The sequence below is a fragment of the Gopherus flavomarginatus genome, chromosome 2 (assembly GCF_025201925.1).
Source record: "Gopherus flavomarginatus isolate rGopFla2 chromosome 2, rGopFla2.mat.asm, whole genome shotgun sequence".
NCBI classification, from domain to species: Eukaryota; Metazoa; Chordata; order Testudines; family Testudinidae; genus Gopherus; species Gopherus flavomarginatus.
This window is the reverse complement of record NC_066618.1, coordinates 149,549,271-149,563,335: the sequence shown is the minus strand read 5'-3', so window position 1 is coordinate 149,563,335 and position 14,065 is coordinate 149,549,271.

The window sequence follows — 14,065 nt, the reverse complement described above, 5'->3', positions numbered from 1 at the left end:
CGAGGATGGGAACATAGACTGACCTTTAAACAGAGAGTTTTGTCGAAGAACTCAGCTCCTGCTTCACCACCACAGATTGGTACAGCGTCTGCATCATGGCCACTGCTGCACCAATCTGCCAGTTGATCTCATGCTCCCCCTTGCCGTCACTCATGAACAAGATCCCTAGATACTTGAACTCTTTCACTAAGGTAAGCTTCTCCCCCTTCACCTGGAGACAGCAGTCCACTTTCTTCCAGGAGAGGACTGTGACCTTTGATTTGGAATGCTGATTCTCATCCCAGCCATTTCACACTCAGCAGCAAAATGTTTGAGTGCACGTTAGAGATCGCAGTTCTCCAGTTTGTCAAGGTTATTTTGAATTCTAATCCTGTCCATCCAAGTGCTAGCAGCCTCTCCCAGCTTAGTGTCTTCTGCACATTTTAAAACATACTCTCTACTCCATTATCCAAGTCATTAATGAAAATATTGACTAGTATCAGACTAAGGATAGACCCCTGCAGGGCCTGTTGTAATAATTGGGCCTTAAAATTTACCCTAATTGTAATACTCAATGTGAGAAGTATGTGAACGTTCAGAAAACGTCCCTATAATAAAACATGTTGATAGGAAAAGGTAAAAAAGGGAGACAGACTGAATTAGTCTAACTGAAAAAGACCTAGTGATATAATTCGGGGACTGCATTGAAATCATGCTGTGGCACTGGAAATTAATGAGCCAAATGAATGTAGGCCTAACTGGTGTACAAATAAAGGGACTGGCTATTTCACACATCACTTTATTTCTGGGTCCCTAAAGAAAGGCTTTGCAGGGAAAGGGTGGAAGAACAGATAGAGGCTACTGTAGTGAGCTTCACTATTAAGGCTGCCACCCTCACCATCTGCTGGGACCCCGGATCTTCTTTTGTCCTAATCCTGAGGGATGTCCTGACCATCCCAGCCCAGAGAAAGGAATCCAGATTACATCACCATCCCTACCAACTCCCGCTGAATCCTAAGTGCTACCTGAGATAAAACAGGACCAGACTTTAACAGCAGCATCAACAGCTCCAGTTTTTCTCAACTATCTCAACTTCTCTTTTCCCTAAAAGAAGTAATTAGCATCTTTGATACCATCTAAGAGACTGTCAAACAAGCAGGTTTTTCCTTCTCAAAACTCTCTCTAGCTAAAAAGGAAAGAGAACAAGAAATGTGGTTAAAATTAAAGCCTTATTTAATAATTTACATTTCAAAGGCTTTAACTGTTTTTTCTTCTTATCTGTGTCTTTAATAAAAGGTTAAAAGGATTTTTAATGATGTGTTTGACATGGTACTAAGCAGGCTGAGGTCTATGAATACCAAACCCCAAACTTTGTTTAGTACTGTTTAATGTTGGATTGTGACTGGGCCATGTTAACACCTTTGGCCTATTTGTTCTATTTAAATTAATACAACAGACCCCGCTAAATACTTTCTCCCAGTTTGACAGTGAACCATTGATAATTAGTCTTTGACTATGGTATCTATCTAAGATACTATCTAAGCTTGTCTTCACTACTGCACTACACTGGCATTGCTGCATCGACACAGCTGTGCCGGTGTAGCATGTCTGGTGAAGATGTGATACGTTGATAGGAGAGCTCACTTCCGTCGATGTAATTACTTCACCTCAATGAGATGCAGAAGCTATGTCAGCAGGAAAGTGTCTCCCACTGACATGGCGCAGTGTAGACACCACTTTGAGTCAATGTAAGTTTTGTCATTCTGGGCGGGGATGTTTCACCCCTGAGAGATGTAATTTACATCAACTTAAGCGTTAGTATAGACAAGGCCATAGTTGTCTTCTCTCCCCATCTCTGCAGTCTCAGCTCTTTTTCTGCCTTCTTTCTGCTTCATTTCTCACTTATTTTTTCACAACATATTCTCTCACTCCCTTTCTTCCTTTTCTCACAGTATCTTTTAAGTGCAGAGTGAACCTAACTATATTTAAGCTACAGTCAAACTTCCAAAGTCACAATGTTCAAGTGGGTTTAAAATTTGTTTAAGTAATTTTGCCTTCCCCAGCAAAAAACCTTCCCCCTGTGGGTAATGACTTTTGAAGAAATTACCAAAGCCTTTAGCAGCAACGGCCATCAAAGCCTATAGTACATTTTCCCAAGGGTCCTCCATCCCACTCAGCTGCTTAATTTTGCAAGAAATTTGGTTGCTATCAAAAGTCTTAACTTTTACTGAAAGAGCTACAGTAAACTCAGAGCTATGTAAATACTCCCAATTTATCCTCCTCAGTCAGACAGCAGTGCACCTTTCTCTGAAGCACTGAGTGAAGCAGCCAAGTAGGAGGAGTAACGTGGTGTTTCCCTGGGAAGTTTGGCAGCCTAAGAAGTACCGGCTGCCAAACTATACAAAAACAAAAAACCTGTTGGCTTTCATATTCAAGCAGCTGGACTGCTTAGAACTTGCACTTTCACTTGAGATAGAGACGTGGTCTGGTAACAGTAGAAGAGATGCTAGGTTCTTGAAGCCCTCTTACAAAGAGTAATTTTTCTTCACCAAACGACTCCTAAAATTCTTGCCTCACTTGCACACAAAAATATTAAGACCAAATCGGGCCCTTCTAACTTGTGTGTGCATTACTATGACACACATGGAGTGCGAATTTACATTCACAATACCACAGAAATGATATCCATCACTGGGATTTATTCTCCCCTGCCTTACACTGTGGCTAGTCAGTTATACCTGTTCAAAAGGAGAGTGAAGCCATTTCACTTGGTAGTGTTTTACATCCACTTTGCATGAGCATAAATAACTACACATTGTGCCAGGCGGTGGAAAAATCTGGCCCACTGTGTCTCCTGACTTCTATTTTTCTCGCATTCCTTTCTTTGCCCTTCAATCATTTTTTGGTTTCCTATTACAGTATATACAGTACCTTTGCATCTTTTCCGCTTTCTTTTCCAAATCTTTTTTTATTCCTAGTACTCATTTTTTCAATAACGTTCAATAATTTTTCCTATTGCATCTCAACAACATTTTTCTCTCTTCCACATTTCCCCATGTTCCCTGTCTTTCTCTCTCTCTACTTTTCTCTCTGCCAGCTCCCCCACACAACCCTTTTGTCCATATTCCATCTATTTGTACCCCCTTCTCTGTCCAAAGGCAGGTAGTGTGGTCATTTGTTCTGTACTGATTATATGCTTATTTCACATCCCTTTGATATATCCAGATATTTGTCAACATCTACAGGATCTTTTCAAATCTTACCATAATTCCTATTCCTGCACAATGTTTCAATACTATTGCCACAAATCCTGCATGTCTTCTCCAAAACAGACAACCTATATTGCTCAAAGGATCTCAGCTTCTTGATGCACTGTAAATTTAAATGTTTGTGTCTCAGTCTACACTTGTTTAACCACCTCTACTGGCTGTTAATTCAGCATGTTTTCCTAGGGACAGTCCCGATATTTGGGGCTCTCTTATATAGGCCCTTATTAACCCCTACCCCGATTTTTCACATTTGCTATCTAGTCACTCTATGTTTTCCCAATGTACATATAACAAATACAAAATGAAGAAAACAATTATAATAAACAGTTAGCAGGCTTCTGGTAGCATCTCAGCACAATATCTAGGATATCAGTTATTTCCTATCTAAATATAGGGAAATACCATCGCTCTGGGAGATAGCGTTCCTACAGCAACCAAAAGACGTCTTCTATTGTTGAAGGCTGCATCTACACTATGGGGTTGTGCTGGCATAACTACAGTGCTATAGCTATGCTGTTATAGTTCCCATTGTGTAAATATGGCCTATGATAGTGAGGGGGCGATGTTGGTAAATGTGGATTTTCTTCATGGTGAGATGGAGATAGGATAAATGACTGACTCATTTGGAGAAAAATGTAAAAAGAACCTTTTTTTAAAAAAAAAAATATCACACCTGAGCTGGCTCAGAAGGACCTGCTAATATTTTTCAGCATTGTCTAATAATGTCTCTATGTTATGGAGTCATTATACATTGGTCCTGCCTGATCTAAGTAGGAACAGGGACTGCGGCATAAGAGAGATTATAAGTGGTGAAACAATTAAACAGAGACACAAATGCAACTCCTTCAGTTCAAAACACCGAACCAATTTTAGAACACACATCACTTATATACCAACTAAGGAACTATACACATGGGAAAAGTCTGCTAGGTTGGGTTCTACATGATAACATTGGGTAAAATCTGTTTCTCACTTGTTTTATGTAATGTCCATCTTGGATTTGTAAAAGGACAGCTAAGCCTCCATCTCAAATACCCTTCTCCTCCGATGATTTAGTGCCCTTTCAGCATTTTTCAAATCAATGAGGAAAAAGGTCAGGGCAGTTAGAGCCACATGACAGCCATAATCTGCCCGGTAACTGCAGGTTATTTAATGAGTGGCACACCTGTCACTCAAGGCTGTTCAGCTGAGTGGCAGCCAGAGTCTCACACAGTTCAGCTAGCTGCCAGGACTCATAGGACTTTGGATTCTTGGTCTCTATTAACATACTTGCACTCAAACTGTTACACTCTATTAGTGAGCGCGTACTTGCACTGGACTGTGAGGTCAAGCAGAGACTGTGTGGGCAAGCAGGAGTGGCGCCAGGGTTTTTGGTGCCCTTGGCGGGGGTCCTTCCGCGCTCCTGGTAGTTGGCGGCAATTCTGGGGCGGCGGGTCCTGGAGCGAGTGAAGGATCCGCCGCAGAATTGCTGCTGCCGACCCAGAGTGCGGAAGGACCCCCCACCGTCAAATTGCCGCTGAGGGCTGCTTAATGCCACCCTCCCAAATCCTGGAGCCCTAGGCGACCGCCTAGGTTGCCTAAATGGAAGATCCGGCCCTGTGTGCAAGCACTGAACACCTACCTGAGAGAGGAGATCTACCCAAGGGGGAGAAGACCTGCCCAGAGGACCTGTCCAGAGAGAGAAGAATACCCAGTTCCTGAGTTCCTGTTTGGGGTCAGGCACCCCTGATTTTCACCACTATCCCTGTCGGTATACTGAGTTTTTGTCATTGTGTCTCTGTCTTCAGCATATGGTATTGTAATACCCATTGTGTTTCCTCTGTCTTATATCCATAGGTTAAGGGGGTTTAAGGGCTCTGAGCTTCATGCTCTGGTAACTGTTAACCACAGAGTGTGTCTTCCTTGTGTTGTTTATTGTCTAATTTAATTTCTAGTGGCATAATAAATATGTGTATCTTACATCTTATTCTGCCTCTGTCTTAATAAATCACCCGATGACAGATGCAGGAGGGGGTGGGATCTGCAGACAGCCCCTGTTCTGATCTGTGTAGACCATAGTTAAACTATTTTGGGCTAACAATAAGATGCAAAAGAGGGCAGCTTTCCGATTCTTTGGTGAGAATATGTAATAATATTTATACAATTGGATGAAGCCAAAGCACTGATAAATAGCAGGTATTGCTGTAACATTAAACCATCACCAAAGGTGTGTGTGTGTGGGGGGGTTCCATTGTTGGATTAAAACAAAGAGGATTTAAAAAAAAAACAGCAGCAAGAGAACAGAGGAAATAAAAGAGGCTGGCTAAGCAAAAATCAAATTATCTAGTATTTTTTGGTGAGAGAGTAGTGAGTAGCTGTCCAAGTCAATTCTTATTGAAGAAAAAGAATAGCTAGCCAAGTCTTGTATTGGTTTTCTTACACTGCAGGGTTAAATTTGTTCTGTCACAGGAGTGAAATAAAACAAAACAGGGAGATGCTACCTCCTGCATCTTTGTCTCTGTAGTTCAATGATAAAGAATTCATTTCAAGCATGACACAGTCCAGAACAAAACAAACAACAGATTTTCTTTTTCTCCCTACAAATGATGGAAAGATCTTTTCATTTTTTTGAGCGTCTTCAGTATAACCATGGACAAAACAGAAACCAACTTTCCCCTCAATCTGGCAGTGACCAGAATCAATTTTTTTTTAAACAAATACACACCCACTCACCCCATAATATACTTCCTTTTCACATAATTCTGCATTTCTTGGTTCCAGATGATAAAGAACTGCCAAACTCCCCCTAGAAGCAATGTCTTTATTGACTTACTGGCTCATTTGGAACAAAGAAGTACTAGGTCTCATGAGAAATCATATTCTTGTGTGATTCGGGTTGGTCAAGCAGACTACAGAGTTTCAGACACTGTAATACAGATAATCATCAAAAACGTTGGGTGCTGGAAGCAGCCACAACAAAATCAAACCTTTGAACTTGTTGAGGAACACCCAGCTTGGGAATTTTCAAGCTCTTTCCTAAAATATTGCTAAAATTAAGTGTAGGATTAGACAGACACCTAGATTATTTGGGTGAACTCCTGGCCCTCTTGAAATCAACAGGAACTTTGCCATTGACTTCAGTGGGATCAAGATTTCACCCTGTGTCCAAATGACAGCTTTGAAAGGATGTAGCAGTTGCCTCATTATGTAAGTTTGATTTATAAATTGATTATGAAAATAAAAAAAAATCATAGTCTGTGGGTGTTTGTATCTCTCTCTCACTCACACATGCATTCACTAAAACATTAGCATTTACCAATAGTTAACCTTCAGTGTTGAGATTTCTATTGTTTTTCACTCTGCATGAAGTACGAGATATCTGTGGTGCCTCTGTGGTATCTGCTAGCAAATGCTGACTTTTTGGTTATTTATGCACTATGAAGATAATAACCTAATTACCTTTAAAAACCTTTTCTATTTGCTGGAGAAGGGGTAGAAGTGGCTTAGGGAAATTTGAAACCACAGATAAAGCGAAAATGGTTAATGGCCTTAGGGAAAATATCACTCTGAGTGAACTTTCTTCAACTGCTCCTTGAACAGTGGGAGACCACTCAGAAGTCAGAGTAACAGCAGCTGGAGCAGCAGCGGGGCTGCAAATGTCATACTTCAGGGAGGGTAGAGAGGCGATGCATGTGAGCACCTGGATCCCATCCCACAATTCTCTTTATTCCCCCCTCCCCCGCTACCTTCTGGGTGGATACAGCTCTTCTGAAGCCTGTTGATCATGGTGACCCCTGACCATGGCTCCCTGGGCAGTTGCCCACATAGCCCACTCATAAGGCTGGCCCTGATACCGTGCAATAATTTGGTAGGAAGCACAGTGTATTGGGACTAGGAGTCTGAAGACCTGGGTTTTATTCTCTGCATTGCTTCAGACTTACTGTGTGACTTTGGGCAAGTCACTTGATTGATTTAGCCTTTGGGATGAGGGGAAGCAGTAGATGTGGTATATCCTGACATTAGTAAGGTTTTTGATACTGTCTTGTATGACTGTCTCATAAACAAACTAGGGAAATGCAACCTAGATGGAGTTACTATAAGGTAGATGGCAAAACTGGTTGGAAAACTGTTCCCAGAGAGTAATTATTAGTTGTTCACAGTTAACCTGGAAGAGCATATTGAGTGGGATTCTGTTTCTGTTCAATGTCTTCATCAATTATTTAGATAATGGCACAGAGAATACACTTAGAAAGTTTGTGGATGATTCCAAACTGGGAGGGGTTGCAAGAGCTTTGGAGGATAGGATTATAATTCAAAATGATCTGGACAAACTAGAGAAATGGTCTGAAGTTTTTCTTAAGCTCTGAAGATAGGACAAGAAGCAATGGGCTTACACTGCAGCAAGGGAGGTTTAGATTGGACATTAGGAAAAAAATTCTTGTCAGGGTGGTATAGCACTGGAATAAATTGCATTGGGAGGCTGTGGAATCTCCATCACTGGAGATTTTTAAAAGCAGGCTAGACAAACACCTGTCAGGGTGGTCTAGATAATAGGCAGTCCTGCCTTGAGTGCAGGGGAGTGGACTAGGTGTCCTACTGAGATCCCTTCCAGTCCTACATTTCTGTGTTCTATGATTATTTCAAAAGGCAAAACAGAAAGAGGCAGGGCTCAGATCATGCAGAGTGACCACAGGCAAAGTCTTCAGCAATGGAATAACTGAACCCTAGTTAATGCAAACATTGTCTTGAATGCACCAAGTATTCAAATTGGAAAATGCAGGAGCTGTTGAAGCTTTGGCTGACAGTTATTTGATTCATATTTTTATGAACAATAATAATTTCTTTTAGGACAAAAAACTAAATATGTCAGTTCACAAATGTTTGGTAGTGAAGAATTACATATACTGAAGCAAATGAAATTCAGGAGGTTCCAGGATACTGCAGATTAAGGATATACATTGTACTTACAGTGAAGTGTAGTTCAAAATATTCAAGGCAGCTTTATATTCATGCTAAGCATAGAAACAGAACAAGGTAAATCAACCAATTCTGGGGATTCTTGATAAGCTAAAACTCTATGAAGATTGAAAAAAAAGTGACTACAATACTATGTTCTCACTACCCACTTGTCAAAAGGCTACATTGGTCTGCTACTCAACACATCTTCTACAATAACTACCATACTCAGATACAGTATAATTCATAGAAGTTGTTTTGATGTTATAGAAACATGTTCCTCTCTCTCTTTAAAATGCTACACAGGAACCAGAAGGGACATCTGGAGCATACAAGAAAACTGCTAGCCGTAAAGGCTATTGTGGCCAAAATCACTTACTGTACCAAGAAAGAAGAGAGACCTGGGGGGATACAGGCTATATTTGCAGAATGTGTAGATCAAAGTCAGCCTGAGTAACTATATCAGGGAAACAACAGCATGGGCAGCTACACAGGCTTGACTCGCCTGCTCAGGATTGTACGTATATACTCAAGTGGCCACCACCTGTCCTGCATCAACTTCACTGCTACTGTTACTTGAGCTAAATTTGATCTAGCTAGATCAGTGGTCTCCAACGCGGTGCCCATGGGCTCCATGGCGCCCACGGGAGCATCTTAATGCGCCCACATCCTGGCTCCCAAGAGAGCACCCGCCGAAATGCCGCCGAATTTCAGCAGCATTTCAGCGGGGATGCCTCTCGATGACGTCACTTGTCAACGGCAAGCGGTGTCATCGAGAGGAGTCGCCGCTGAAATGATGCTGAAATTCGGCGGCATTTCGGCGGGTGCTCTACAGCCGCAGTGGTCCTTCGGCTGGCATCCGCCAGCCAGAAAGGTTGGGGACCACTGAGCTAGATCAAAGCTAACTTGAGTATGCCTACATGTGCTGCAGTCACCCCTTCCAGTTGCAGTGTAGACAGACCTACAGCAAAAAACTTTAGGGGACAGGGACATATTGCCCTTCTGTACATATTTGTTATTTTCTACAAGTGTTTCGTCGAATGTGGTTGCAAATGACTTCTCCACCAAAGCCTCCCTTATTATCACTTCTTTTATATCCTCTCTTCCATATGCCTCCTAAGCTTGGGTCACTTTCTTGATCCCCTTTACCCCTCCCTATAATTAATAATAGTATCACTTTGACATTGAAATTAGATCTGCCAATCCATGTATTATACATCATGTTCATCCAAAGTCGGTTGTAAACTATTAGTAAGTCCTATGTGGTCTTAAAGGATTTGGGCTGCTGGAGTTGGCTAGTTTTTCATTGGGAAAGAAGATAATGAAGGACATCAGAATTTCTTTCTATACATATTTTGATTTACAGGATACCCATAGTTCTTGTTGCTACTTGACTCAGACTTTAAGATCAGAAGGGACCATTATGATCATCTAATCTGACCTCCTGCACAATGCAGGCCACAGAATCTCACCCATCCACTTCAACAAACCCCTAACCTATGTCTGAGTTATTGAAGTCCTCAAATTGTGGTTTGAAGACCTCAAGCTGCAGAGAACCCAATGATGGGTAACAAAGTTTACACACATGGAGAACTGTTTCAGGGTTTCGTCTAAACAAATATATCTGTGTTAAAATTCCTAACTGCTTCCCAAAGTGATGCCTCTATGACAATATTCCCAAATTGCGTAGCTTGTGTGTGATGGAAATGGAGCTGCTACATAATTTATTTATACTGTATGTCGATCAGATTGTTAGGATGCTTACTGTATGAATATATTGGTTTCATTTAAGAGGATCTGTAAGGAAAAACAAGCAGGAAGTAGGGTTCCTTGGAAAACAAGAATTTGTTTTGGAAAATAAATAGTAGTAATAAAATAATAATAAAGTTTTGGCTCAATTCCAAGACAGAGACCATTAGAGGCAATAGTGCAGTGGTTTGGGCTCTCACCTCAGAGATAGGAGACACAGGTTTAAGTCTGCTCCAAATAAAGCACCAGACCATAGAATCCGTCTCTTTATCCCATTGAATATACAAAGTGGAACAACTGCAAACAGGAGAATGAAAGAGACTCACTCCAAAGTAGTCCATGGGGTAGTAACACAGAGCTACTGAATATTCTGGTTGGTCTCTCTTCTCTGTTCCAAAATTCTATCCCCAATCTGGAGAAATCTTCTTAAGGAAAAGTTTAATCAAAACTGATGTTTCTAGAAAAATTTGACTTTGATTAATCAGAATTTACTGATGGAAAAAAAAGTTTAATTTAAAAATTCCTGACCAGCTCCTGCAGGAAGGAAAAAGAATGACTCAAGCTAAGCCATTGCTCTGCAGCCAATTGAGAGCTGTTAACAGAAAATGCCAAGTCACCAGAAGCTCAAAAAAATTACAGCAGTTTATAACTGGAGTCTCTCTTTCTCAACATAGGGGGTATTGTTCAGAAGAACCAGACTAAGATGCAGGAATCTGCTGGTGTTTCTGATAAAACTAGATCTGCTTGTTGTTTTAAAATCCTGTTCTCTAAATGCTTTGTTCCTACTGTTAAAGTACGCAATACTTTGGTCTTAAAGGCTGTCTTATCACTGGTCACAAATTTCCAAAGAGAACAACAACAGATGCAGAACACAGACAAACCCACTGGGTGAGCATGGTTGATACACAGGATACTGTAGCCCAGGGTCTGGGCTAAGAGTGGAAGAACTGCAGAATTCTGACCAGGAGAGATAAAGACCCAACCTCACACCTGAAGAGTTGCCCTGAGAGAGAGAGAGAGAGAGAGAGACTACAAAGGGAACACACATTGGCGCAACTAGCCCTGTAATCAAGACAATCTGCATTTGAATTCTTCCCATAAATCATTAAGAACTGTGTGTTATAAAAAATACTACAAGTCACTTTCATCTAGATGGCCAGATGTGTCCAGTCAAAACCAATATCACCTCATCTGGGTTTCTCAAACTAGACTAAGAAAATACCTATTCCTTTTCACAGTGTCAGATAAGGACCATTACTTACAGACAATACATCTGGAATGCTGCCAATTAATGTGAAAGAAAATACCCTATCCTAGTAGTAAAGATACTGAAGGTTGGGTTTAACCACAGTAACTATTCACTCTTTCTAATCCCAATTGAGAAATGCCAGTAACTTTATTAGCTTCATTTTTCTACCACAATAGGATCTTCAGGCTAGTGACTAACCCTAAGACCATTTTTTCCTCTCATATGAGGAGGGATAGTAGGTGAGACCTCATGAAGCCTTATCGTGAGGTATTTCCATGTGACAGCTGAGGTTATATTTTCCTATTTAAAAATTTCTTGGTAAAAGTTGACTCTTAATTTCACGGTCTCTCTGTCCAAAACTCTCTTGTTTTTTTCTTAATTTTAAACTAAATCAATTGTTGAACACACTGTCTTAAAACAGTCTTCATTCTCTGGGGAGTAATATTGGAACTTTTCCTTTAAGTTAATGACAATTCCTGTGTATGTTATTTAGTTATACACACTAAAAATAAAAAAAAAGTACCTATCCATTGCTCTAGGTGCCTCTGAAACATTAAAATCAGAAAGTATCTTCCTATAAACCCAACAACATAACTTTAGTACCTATATTCACTATAACTGCTTATACATTATTATATTGTGAGTTTTATTATATTTGCAGTAACATATTCACTATAGTCCAAAATAAATATGTCCTACAGGTCAAATGATTCATTCTCTTTTTGGGCCAAGAGAAATGGGATAAAAGGGAGCAGAATCCAATATGATACAATAAATATTTTTCTATTGTAGACCCAGCTGTCATCTTAACTCAAGTTTACATAACAATTTGGCTAGCATTAACAATAAATTTTTTTTCTAGGCTTGAACAAAACACTTTTTAAAGTTCCTTTTACAAAATTTTAATTTCTAAGTAATGCTTTCTACTTAACTTGTTATTTTCATCTACAGAGCTGCTATTTAATTTTATCAACTAGATTTTTTTTAATTACATATCTGTATTCTCTTGTATGCAGAAAGGTAGCTTACTTCAAAAACTTAATAATAGTTTGCGATTGTCGCCGTAGCTTTCTCAAGTTCCAGATTTGGGGAGAGTGAAGTTGAGGGGAACAAGATGAAACTGACTCTCTGCATAGGCTGGATTTCTATATTTAATTACATGTTTAGTATTCTAAATGTACCTTTCTGTACTTGTAGCTTCCTGCCATACCTGTGTTTTGGACTTCTCTCATTCCTTACTGTCCAGTCAATGGTCCTCCCCTTCTAAAGGCAGTGAGGATATTCATATGAAATAAACTTACTCAAACAGCTTTTGTGTAAATGGAAACATGAAGTGAAGCTTCTCAAAAGCAAAACTCAGAATTAAATAAAATGAAAATACTGTGTTATATATAAAATGAAGAGATATTAAACAGTGTAGTCCTGTTTATGTAACTCACTGATCAGTGAGTGTGTTATATGTCCCTCTCTGCACCTGAGCCACAGAGGAGCCAAATTTGTTGCAGCCCTCAAGGAGTTAGAAAAGCTAAAAACTTTCCAGCTCAAGCGATAAAGACTCATGCTTTGAGTTCTGCATGTCCCGAGTTCAATCCCTGAGGTAAGTCATGATGGCAGCAATTCACATAGATACCTGAGAAAATTCTTTCCATATTTAGTCTTCTTGTATCAATCTTTATTTAATAGAGACTAGTTCTTCACTTCCTTTGAATCCTAGCAAGTTGTGCACAAAAAGTGTGTATAAAATGCTACCACTCTGATTTAATGACATTTTCTATTTCTCTGCATACATGTAAATGATTACACAAGGAATGAGGCAGCCTGATTCTCCACTATTAGTCTTTAAAATGAATGCTTGTAACAATAAATTAATCTATAAACACTATATCTCAGGACATAGAAGACCTATATATGACAGGAAGAAATGGAACATCCATAATGGAAGAAAAGGTCAGTGCTGTATGAAATCTAAAAATTGTCTCTTAAATCTCTGGAATGAGAATTGGAGAAGGAATATAAAACAGAGTAGAAGAATCAAATCTCAAAATTTCATAACTGATTAACTTATGCTAGATTTTGAAATAATTACTAATGAGCAGAGAATGACAATGAATAGCTTATGTAGGTTATGAAGAACTATGTTCATGTAGGGCAATGCTTAGCTCAGATGTAAGCAGGTGCAGCTCCACTGACTTCAACAAAATGACACCTATTTATACTTGGTAGTGTTTTTGCTCTAATGCAAAAAAGGCTTTTCAAAGCTAATCAACACAGTGAGCAATGTATTTGTTTGTATGTTTTAGTAACCAGTGACTATGACTTAGACAGACTTCACATATCCATGTGATAAAGTAATTTATCATGAAACTTTGACCAACTCACCTGCACTGTGGTGATTAATCTATCTCCCCTGAGACACTGCAAATCTTTAAGCAACTTTAAACAGCCACCACAGAGTGGGCTTTTTTTCCTGAAATCAATCTGCCAGAGAAATGTTTCTTTATTCTCCCAAATATGCAATTTTCCCATCAATTTACATGTGCCTGAGATGCTGGGCAAGGGATAGCATTTCTGCAATATTGATAATACAACTAATGTGTCATATTTCATGCTCATGCAGAATTGAAATGACCGTTTAGCAGAGCATTTTTTCCAATGGCAAGGATATGGCCCAGAAGTGGATCACAAAAGAGCACCTACTGGATGGCCTCAGTCTCCCAACAGATTGCCCAGATCAGTGAGCCAGCCCCATTGGACTTTTCCATGTAGGGACAGAACCAGCCCCCATGACATAACTGGTGGGGAGCAACTCCACTAGATGATCACCAGAGAGAATTCCTTCTCCTTAGCCTCCTTCCTTTTAACTCTGAAGAATCCAGAATACTGT